This window comes from Triticum dicoccoides, chromosome 2A (assembly GCF_002162155.2).
Source record: "Triticum dicoccoides isolate Atlit2015 ecotype Zavitan chromosome 2A, WEW_v2.0, whole genome shotgun sequence".
NCBI lineage: Eukaryota > Viridiplantae > Streptophyta > Magnoliopsida > Poales > Poaceae > Triticum > Triticum dicoccoides.
The window spans coordinates 557,932,560-557,942,493 of NC_041382.1; positions in this window are offsets into that span (position 1 = coordinate 557,932,560).

Below are 9,934 nucleotides of genomic sequence, written 5' to 3' on the forward strand. Positions count from 1 at the left end.
CATTCTGAGATATATTGCCATGCAACTTTCCACCGTTCCATTTATCATGACACATTCATCATTGTCATATTGCATATCCCGGTACACCGCCAGAGGCATTCATATAGAGTCATATTTTGTTCTAAGTATCGAGTTGTAATTGTTCAGTTGTAAGAAAAAATAAAAGTGTGATGATCATCATTTTTAGAGCATTGTCCCAAGTGAGGAAAGAATGATGGAGACTATGATTCCCCCATAAGTCGGGATGAGACTCCGGATGAAAAATAAAAAAAAAGAGGCCAAAGAAGCCCAAATAAAAAGAGGCCATAAAAAGAGAAAAGGCCCAAATAAAAAATAAAAAAATAAAATTAAAAAAATAAAAATGAGAGAAAAAGAGAGAAGGGACAATGTTACTATCCTTTTACCACACTTGTGCTTCAAAGTAGCACCATGATCTTCATAGTAGAGAGTCTCTCATGTTATCACTTTCATATACTAGTGGGAATTTTACATTATAGAACTTGGCTTGTATATTCCAATGATGGGCTTCCTCAAATTGCCCTAGGTCTTCATAAGCAAGCAAGTTGGATGCACACTCACTTAGTTTCTTTTTGAGCTTTCATATACTTATAGCTCTAGTGCATCCGTTGCATGGCAATCCCTACTCACTCACATTGATATCTATTGATGGGCATCTCCATAGCCCGTTGATACGCCTAGTTGATGTGAGACTATCTTCCCCTCTTTTTGTCTTCTCCACAACCACCATTCTATCCCACCTATAGTGCTATATCCATGGCTCACGCTCATGTATTGCATGAAGATAGAAAAAGTTCTGAAAAAGTTAGAGTATGAAACAATTGCTTGGCTTTCCATCGGGGTTGTGCATGATTTAAATACTTTGTGTGGTGAAGATAGAGCATAGCCAGACTATATGATTTTGTAGGGATAACTTTCTTTGGCCATGATATTTTGAGAAGACATAATTGCTTTGTTAGTATGCTTGAAGTATTATTATTTTTATGTCAATATAAACTTTTGTCTTGAATCTTTCGAATATGAATATTCATATCACAATTAAGAAGATTTGCATTGAAATTATGCCAAGTAGCACTCCGCATCAAAAATTCTCTTTTTATCATTTACCTACTCGAGGACGAGCAGGAATTAAGCTTGGGGATGCCTGATACGTCTCCAACGTATCTATAATTTTTGATTGCTCCATGCTATATTATCTACTGTTTTGGACTATATTGGGCTTTATTTTCCACTTTTATATTATTTCTGACACTAACCTGTTAACCGGAGGCCCAGCCCAGAATTGTTGTTTTTTGCCTATTTCAGTGTTTCGGAGAAACATAATATCAAACAGAGTCCAAACGGAATAATACCTTCAGGAACATGATTTTCTCGAACGTGATCAAGGAGACATGGACCCTACTCCAAGGAGTCAAAGAGGCGGTCACGAGGGTGGGGGGCACGCGCCCCTGCCTCGTGGGCCCCTCGGTGCTCCACCGACATAGTCCTTCCTCCTATATATACCTACGTACCCCCAAACGACCAGAACAGGAGCCAAAAACCTAATTCCACCGCCGCAACTTTCTGTATCCACGAGATCCCATCTTGGGGCCTGTTCCGGTGCTCTGCCGGAGAGGGCCGTCATCATGGAGGGCTTCTACATCACCATAGCCTCTCCGATGAAGTGTGAGTAGTTTACCTCAGACCTTCGGGTCCATAGTTAGTAGCTAGATGGCTTCTTCTCTCTTTTTGCATCTCAATACAAAGTTCCCCCCCTCTCTTGTGGAGATCTATTCGATGTAATCTTCTTCTTTTTGAGGTGTGTTTGTTGAGACCGATGAATTGTGGGCTTATTATCAAGTCTATCTATGAATAATATTTGAATATTCTCTGAATTCTTTTATGTATGATTGGTTATCTTTGCAAGTCTCTTCGAATTATCCGTTTGGTTTGGCCAACTAGATTGGTAGTTCTTGCCATGGGAGAAGTGCTTAGCTTTGGGATCTTGCGGTGTCCTTTCCCAGTGACAGAAGGGGCAGCAAGGCATGTATTGCATCGTTGCCATCGAGGATAACAAGATGGGGTTTATTTCATATTGCATGAATTTATCTCTCTACATCATGTCATCTTGCTTAAAGCGTTACTCTGTTTTTAACTTAATACTCTAGATGCATGATGGATAGCGGTCGATGAGTGGAGTAATAGTAGTAGATGCAGAATCGTTTTGGTCTACTTGTCACGGACGTGATGCCTATATACATGATCATGCCTAGATATTCTCATAACTATGCTCAATTCTGTCAATTACTCAACAGTAATTTGTTCACCCACCGTAGAATACTTATGCTCTTGAGAGAAGCCACTAGTGAAACCTATGGCCCCCGAGTCTATTCTCATCATATTAATCTCCATCACTTTAATCTTGCTTTGCTTTTTTACTTTGCCTTTTACTTTTCACTTTGCATCTCTATACCAAAACTACCAAAAATATTATATCTATCAGATCTCACTCTCGTAAGTGACCGTGAAGGGATTGACAACCCCTAATCGCGTTGGTTGCGAGTAGCTATCGTTTTGTGTAGGTACGAGGGACTTGAGCGTGGCCTCCTACTGGATTGATACCTTGGTTCTAAAAAACTAAGGGAAATACTTACGCTACTCTGCTGCATCATCCCTTCCTCTTCGGGGAAATCCAACGCAAGCTCAAGAGGTAGCAGGATATTTTGGGTACAGAAGATTGTGGCAGTGGAAATAGGGTTTCGTGGTGCTCCTGGATGTTTCCGGGGTATGTGAACATATTTAGGAGGAAGAAGTAGGTCGGTTGAGCCACGAGGGTCCCACAAGGGGGAGGGCGCGGCTATTGGGGTAGGCGCGCGCCCTGCCTCGTGGACACCTCGTCCATTTCTTGAAGTCCACTCCAAGTCCTCTGGATCACGTTTGTTCCAAAAATCACGCTCCCGAAGGTTTCATTCCGTTTGGACTCCGTTTGATATTCCTTTTCCGCGAAACACTGAAATAGGAAAAAAAACAACAATTTGCACTGGGCCTTGGGTTAATAGGTTAGTCCCAAAAATAATATAAAAGGGTAAAATAAAGCCCATTAAAATCCAAAACAGATAATATAATAACATGGAACAATAAAAAATTATAGATACGTTGGAGACATATCAGCATCCCCAAGTTTAATTCGTGCTCGTCCTCGAGTAGGTAAATGATAAAAACAGAATTTTTGACGTGGAATGCTTTCTAGCTTGTTCTTCAATGTATTTTCTCTCTATTGTGGCATGAATGTTCAGATCCGAAAGATTCAAGATAAAAGTTTATTGTTGATATAAAAATAGTAATACTCTAAGTATGCTAATCAAGCAATTGTGTCTTATCAAGATACCATAGCCAAAGAAAACTTATCCCTACAAAGTCATATAGTTTGGCTATGCTTCATTTTCGTCACACAAAATGCTCCCATCATGCACAACCCCAATGACAAGCCATACAATTGTGTCATACTTAGCCTTTTCAAACTCTTTCGACTTTTATGCAATATATGAGCGCGAGCCATGGACATAGCACTATGGGTGGAATAGAATATGATGGTTGAGGTTGTGTGAGAAGACAAAAAGGGAGAAAGTCTCACATTGATGCGGCTAATCAATGGGCTATGGAGATCCCGCCGATTGATGTCAATGCAAGGAGTAAGGATTGCCATGCAACAGATACACTAGAGCTATAAATATATGAAATCTCATCAAAGAAACTAAGTGGGTGTGCATCCAACTTGCTTGCTCACGAAGACCTAGGGCATTTGAGGAAGCCCATCATTGGAATATACAAGCCAAGTTCTATAATGAAAAATTCCCACTAGTATATGAAAGTGACAAAATAAGAGACTCTCTATCATGAAGATCATGGTGCTACTTTGAAGCACAAGTGTGTAAAAAGGATAGTAACATTGTCCCTTCTCTCTTTTTCTCTCATTTTTTTATTTGGGCCTTCTTTTCTCTTTTTTATGGCCTCCTTTTTTTTTGTCCGGAGTCTCATCCCGACTTGTGGGGGAATCATAGTCTCCATCATCCTTTCCTCACATGGGACAATGCTCTAATGATGATCATCACACTTTTATTTACTTACAACTCAAGAATTACAACTCGATACTTAAAACAAAATATTACTATGTGAATGCCTCCGGCGGTGTACCGGGATTGCGATGAATCAAGAGTTACATGTATGAAAAAATTAAGCATGGTGGCTTTGCCACAAATACGATGTCAACTACATGATCATGCAAAGCAATATGACAATGATGATGCGTGTCATAGTAAATGGAATGGTGGAAAGTTGCATGGCAATATATCTCAGAATGGCTATGGAAATGCCATAATAGGTAGGTATGGTGGCTGTTTTGAGGAAGATATAAGGAGGCTTATGTGTGATAGAGCGTATCATATCACGGGGTTTGGATGCACCGGCGAAGTTTGCACCAACTCTCAAGGTGAGAAAGGGCAATGCACGGTATCGAAGAGGCTAGCAATGATGGAAGGGTGAGAGTGCGTATAATCTATGGACTCAACATTATTCATAAAGAACTCACATACTTATTGCAAAAATCTACAAGTCATCAAAACCAAGCACTACGCGCATGCTCCTAGGGGGGTAGATTGGTAGGAAAAGACCATCGCTCGTCCCCGACCACCACTCATAAGGAAAGCAATCAAAGAACACCCCATACTTCAAATTTGTCACACAACATTTACCATACTTTCATGCTACGGGACTTTCCAACTTCAACACAAGTATTCATCAATTTCACAATTACTCAACTAGCATAACTCTAATATTACCACCTTTATATCTCAAAACAACTATCAAGCATCCAACTTCTCTTAGCATTTAAAATTTATAACCAAAGTGAATTACCATGCTGTTCTAAAGGACTCTCAAAATGATATAAGTGAAGCATGATAGATCAATTATTTCTATAAAATAAAACCACCGCCGTGCTCTAAAAGATATAAGCGAAGTACTAGAGCAAAAATTATCCAACTCAAAAGATATAAGTGAAGCACATAGAGTATTCTAATAAATTCCAATTCATGTGTGTCTCTCCCAAAAGGTGTGTACAGCAAGTATGATTGTGGTAATCTAAAAAGAAAAGACTCAAATCATACAAGACTCTCCAACCAAAACACATATCATGTGGCGAATAAAAATATAGCTCCAAGTGAAGTTACCGATGGACGAAGACGAAAGAGGGGATGCCTTCTGGGGAATCCCCAAGCTTAGGCTTTTGGTTGTCCTTGGATTTTACCTTGGGGTGCCTTGGGCATCCCCAAGCTTAGGCTCTTGCTACTCCTTGTTCCATAATCCATCAAATCTTTACCCAAAACTTGAAAACTTCACAACACATAACTTAAAGAAAAATCTCGTGAGCTTCGTTAGTAAAAGAAAACAAACCACCACTTTAAGGTACTGTAATGAACTCATTCTTTATTTATATTGGTTTTAAACCTACTGTATTCCAACTTTTATATGGTTCATAAACTCTATTACGAGCCATAGATTCATCAAAATAAGCAAACAACACACGAAAAACAGAATCTGTCAAAAATAGAGGAGTCTGTAGTAATCTGTAGGTTTCGAATACTTATGGAACCCCAAAAATTCTAAAATAAATTCCTGGATGTGAGTAATTTATCTATTAATCGTCTGCAAAAATAATTAACTAAATATCACTCTCCAGTAAAAGATGACAGCAAATCTCGTGAGCGCTAAAGTTTCTGTTTTTTACAGCAAGATCCCATAGACTTTCCCCAAGTCTTCCCAAAGGTTCTACTTGGCACAAACACTAATTAAAAGCATAAAACCACATATAAACAGAGGCTATATGAATTATTTATTGAATAACAACAAGGAAAAATATTGGGTTGTCTCCCAACAAGCGCTTTTCTTTAAAGCTTTATAGCCATGCATAAGATTTCAACGATGCTCACATGAAGGACAAGAATTGAAGCACAAAGAAAGCATCATAAAACATGTGAAAAACACATCTAAGTCTAACATACTTCCTATGCATAGGCATATTATAGGCAAACAAATTATCAAGGCAAGCAAAAACTAGCATATGCAAGGAAGCGGAAAGAAACAATAGCAATCTCAACATAACGGGAGGTAATTTAGTAACATGGAAATTTCTACCACCATATTTTCCTCTCTCATAATAATTACATGTAGGATCATAATCAAATTCAACAATATAGCTATCACAAAACATATTCTTAACACGATCCACATGCATGCAAAGTTGACACTCTTCCAAAATAGTGGGATTAACATTAACTAAAGTCATGACCTCTCCAAACCCACTTTTATAAAAAACTTCATAAGATTGAACATTCTCCAAATATGTGGGATCTAAAGTTGAAACTCTTCCAAACCCACTTTAAATATTATTACAAACATTATAAACAATCTCATATTCATCATGGGGCTTAAATAAATTTTCAAGATCAAAAGAAGAATCACCCCAATCATGATCATTACAACAAGCAGTAGACATAGCAAAACTAGCATCCCCAAGCTTAGGGTTTTGCATATTACAAGCACAATTGACATTAATAGAATTTATACTATCATCATTGCAATCATGCTTTTTATTCAAAGATCTATCGTGAATCACTCCATAAAGTACTTCATCACAAATTTTAGATTCACAAATTTCAAGCAAAACTTCATAAAGATAATCTAGTGCACAAAACTCACTAGCAATTGGTTCATCATAATTGGATCTCTTAAAAAGATTAGCAAGCGGATGAGGATCCATAGATCTTAGGTTCTCTGTTTAGCAATAAATAAACAACTATTCCAACCAAACGAGCAAAGGAGCCAAGTAAGACATCAAAGCAAACGGGAAAGAGGCGAACGGGAAAAAGAGGGCGAATAAAACGGCAAGGGTGAAGTGGGGGAGAGGAAAACGAGAGGCAAATGGCAAATAATGTAATGCGAGGGATAAGAGTTTGGGTACTTGGTATGTCTTGACTTGTGCGTAGCCTCCCCGGCAACGGCGCCAGAAATCCTTCTTGCTACCTCTTGAGCACTGCGTTGGTTTTCCCTTGAAGAGGAAAGGGTGATGCAACAAAGTAGCGTAAGTATTTCCCTTAGTTTTTGAGAACCAAGGTATAAATCCAGTAGGAGGCCACACGCAAGTCCCTCATACCTACACAAGCAAATAAGAACCTCACAACCAACGCGATAAAGGGGTTGTCAATCCCTTCACGGTCACTTACGAGAGTGAGATCTGATAGAGATAATAATGATAAGATAAATATTTTTGGTATTTTTATGATATAGATTGAAAGTAAAGATTGCAAAGTAAAATGGACTGGAATTTATATGATGGAAAATTGACCCGGGGGCCATAGGTTTCACTAGTGGCTTCTCTCAAGATAGCATAAGTATTACGGTGGGTGAATGAATTACTGTCGAGCAATTGATAGAACAGCGAATAATTATGAGAATATCTAGGCATGATGATGTATATAGGCATCACGTCCATGACAAGTAGACCGACTCCTGCCTGCATCTACTACTATTACTCCACACATCGACCACTATCCAGCATGCATCTAGAGTATTAAGTTCATAAGAACAGAGTAACGCCTTAGGTAAGATGACAAGATGTAGAGGGATAAACTCAAGCAATATGATATAAACCCCATCTTTTTATCCTCGATGGCAACAATACAATACGTGTCATTTCCCTTTCTGTCACTAGGATCGAGCACCGCAAGATTGAACCCAAAGCTAAGCACTTCTCCCATTGCAAGAATGATCAATCTAGTAGGCCAAACCAAACTGATAATTCAAAGAGACTTGCAAAGATAACCAATCATGCATAAAAGATTTCAGAGAAGAATGAAATATTGTTCATAGATAGACTTGATCATAAACTCACAATTCATCGGATCTCGACAAACACACCGCAAAAAGAGTTACATCGAATAGATCTCCAAGAAGATCGAGGAGAACTTTGTATTGAGATCCAAAGAGAGAGAAGAAGCCATCTAGCTAATAACTATGGACTCGAAGGTCTGAAATAAACTACTCACACATCATCGAAGGGGCCATGGAGTTGATGTAAAGGCCCTCCATGATCAATGCCCCCTCCGGCGGAGCTCCAGAAAAGGCCCCAAGATGGGATCTCTTGGGTACAGAAGGTTGCGGTGGTGGAAATAGGGTTTCGTGGTGCTCCTGGATGTTTTCGGGGTATGTGAACATATATAGGAAGAACTAGGTTGGTTGAGCAAGAGGGGCCCACAAGGGGGAGGGCGCACCCCTGCCTCGTGGACACCTCGTTCGTTTCTTGACGTCCACCCCTAGTCCTCTGGATCACGTTTGTTCCAAAAATCACGCTCCCGAAGGTTTCATTCCGTTTGGACTCTGTTTGATATTCCTTTTTTGCGAAACACTGAAATAGGCAAAAAAAACAACAATTTGCACTGGGCCTTGGGTTAATAGGTTAGTCCCAAAAATAATATAGAAGTGTAAAATAAAGCCCTAACATCCTAAACAGATAATATAATAGCATGGAGCAATAAAAATTATAGATATGTTGGAGACGTATCAGCTGCGGAGATAGAAATCAAGAAGGAGCATCAAGTGTTGATGGTTAACAAGACCACCAGTTTCAAGAAAAAGGGTAAAGGGAAGAAGGGGAACTTCAAGAAGAACGTCAAGCAAGTTGCTGCTCAAGTGAAGAAGCCCAAGTCTGGACCGAAGCCTGAGACTGAGTGCTTCTATTGCAAAGGGACTGGTCACTGGAAGCGGAACTGCCCCAAGTATTTGGCGGAGAAGAAGGATGGCAAAGCGAAAGGTATATTTGATATATATTATTGATGTGTACCTTACTAATGCTCGCAGTAGTGCCTGGGTATTTGATAATGGTTCTGTTGCTAATATTTGCAACTCGAAATAGGGGCTGCGGATTAAGTGAAGATTGGCTAAGGACGAGGTGACGATGCGCGTGGGAAATGGTTCCAAAGTCGATGTGATCGCCGTCGGCATGCTACCTCTACATCTACCTTAGGGATTAGTATTAGACCTACATAATTGTTATTTGGTGCCAGCATTGAGCATGAACATTATATCTGGATCTTGTTTGATGTGAGACGGTTATTCATTTAATTCAAAGAATAATGGTTGTTCTATTTATATGAGTAATATCTTTTATGGTCATGCACCCTTGATGAGTGGTCTATTTTTACTAAATCTTGATAGTAGTGATACACATGCTCATAGTATTGAAGCCAAAAGATATAAGTTTAATAATGATAGTGCAACTTATTTGTGGCACTGCCTTTTAGGTCATATTGGTGTAAAGCGCATGAAGAAACTCCATGCTGATGGGCTTTTGGAATCACTTGATTATGAATCACTTGATGCTTGCGAACCATGCCTCATGGGCAAGATGACTAATACCCCGTTCTCCGGAGCAATGGAGTGAGCAACAGACTTGTTGGAAATAATACATACTTATGTATGTGGTCCGATGAGTGTGGATGCTCGCGGCGGGTATTGTTATTTTCATACCTCCACAGATGATTTGAGCAGATATGGGTATATCTACTTGATAAAACATAAGTCTGAAACATTTGAAAAGTTCAAAGAATTTCAGAGTGAAGTGGAAAATCAATGTAACAAGAAAATTAAGTTTCTACGATCTGATCGTGGAGGTGAATATTTGAATTATGAGTTTGGTCTTCATTTGAAACAATGCGGAATAATTTCACAACTCACGCCACCTAGAACACCACAGCGTAATGGTGTGTCCGAACGTCGTAACCGCACTTTATTAGATATGGTGCGATCGATGATGTCTCTCACTGATTTACCACTATCGTTTTGGGGTTATGCTTTAGAGACGGCTGCATTCACATTAAATAGG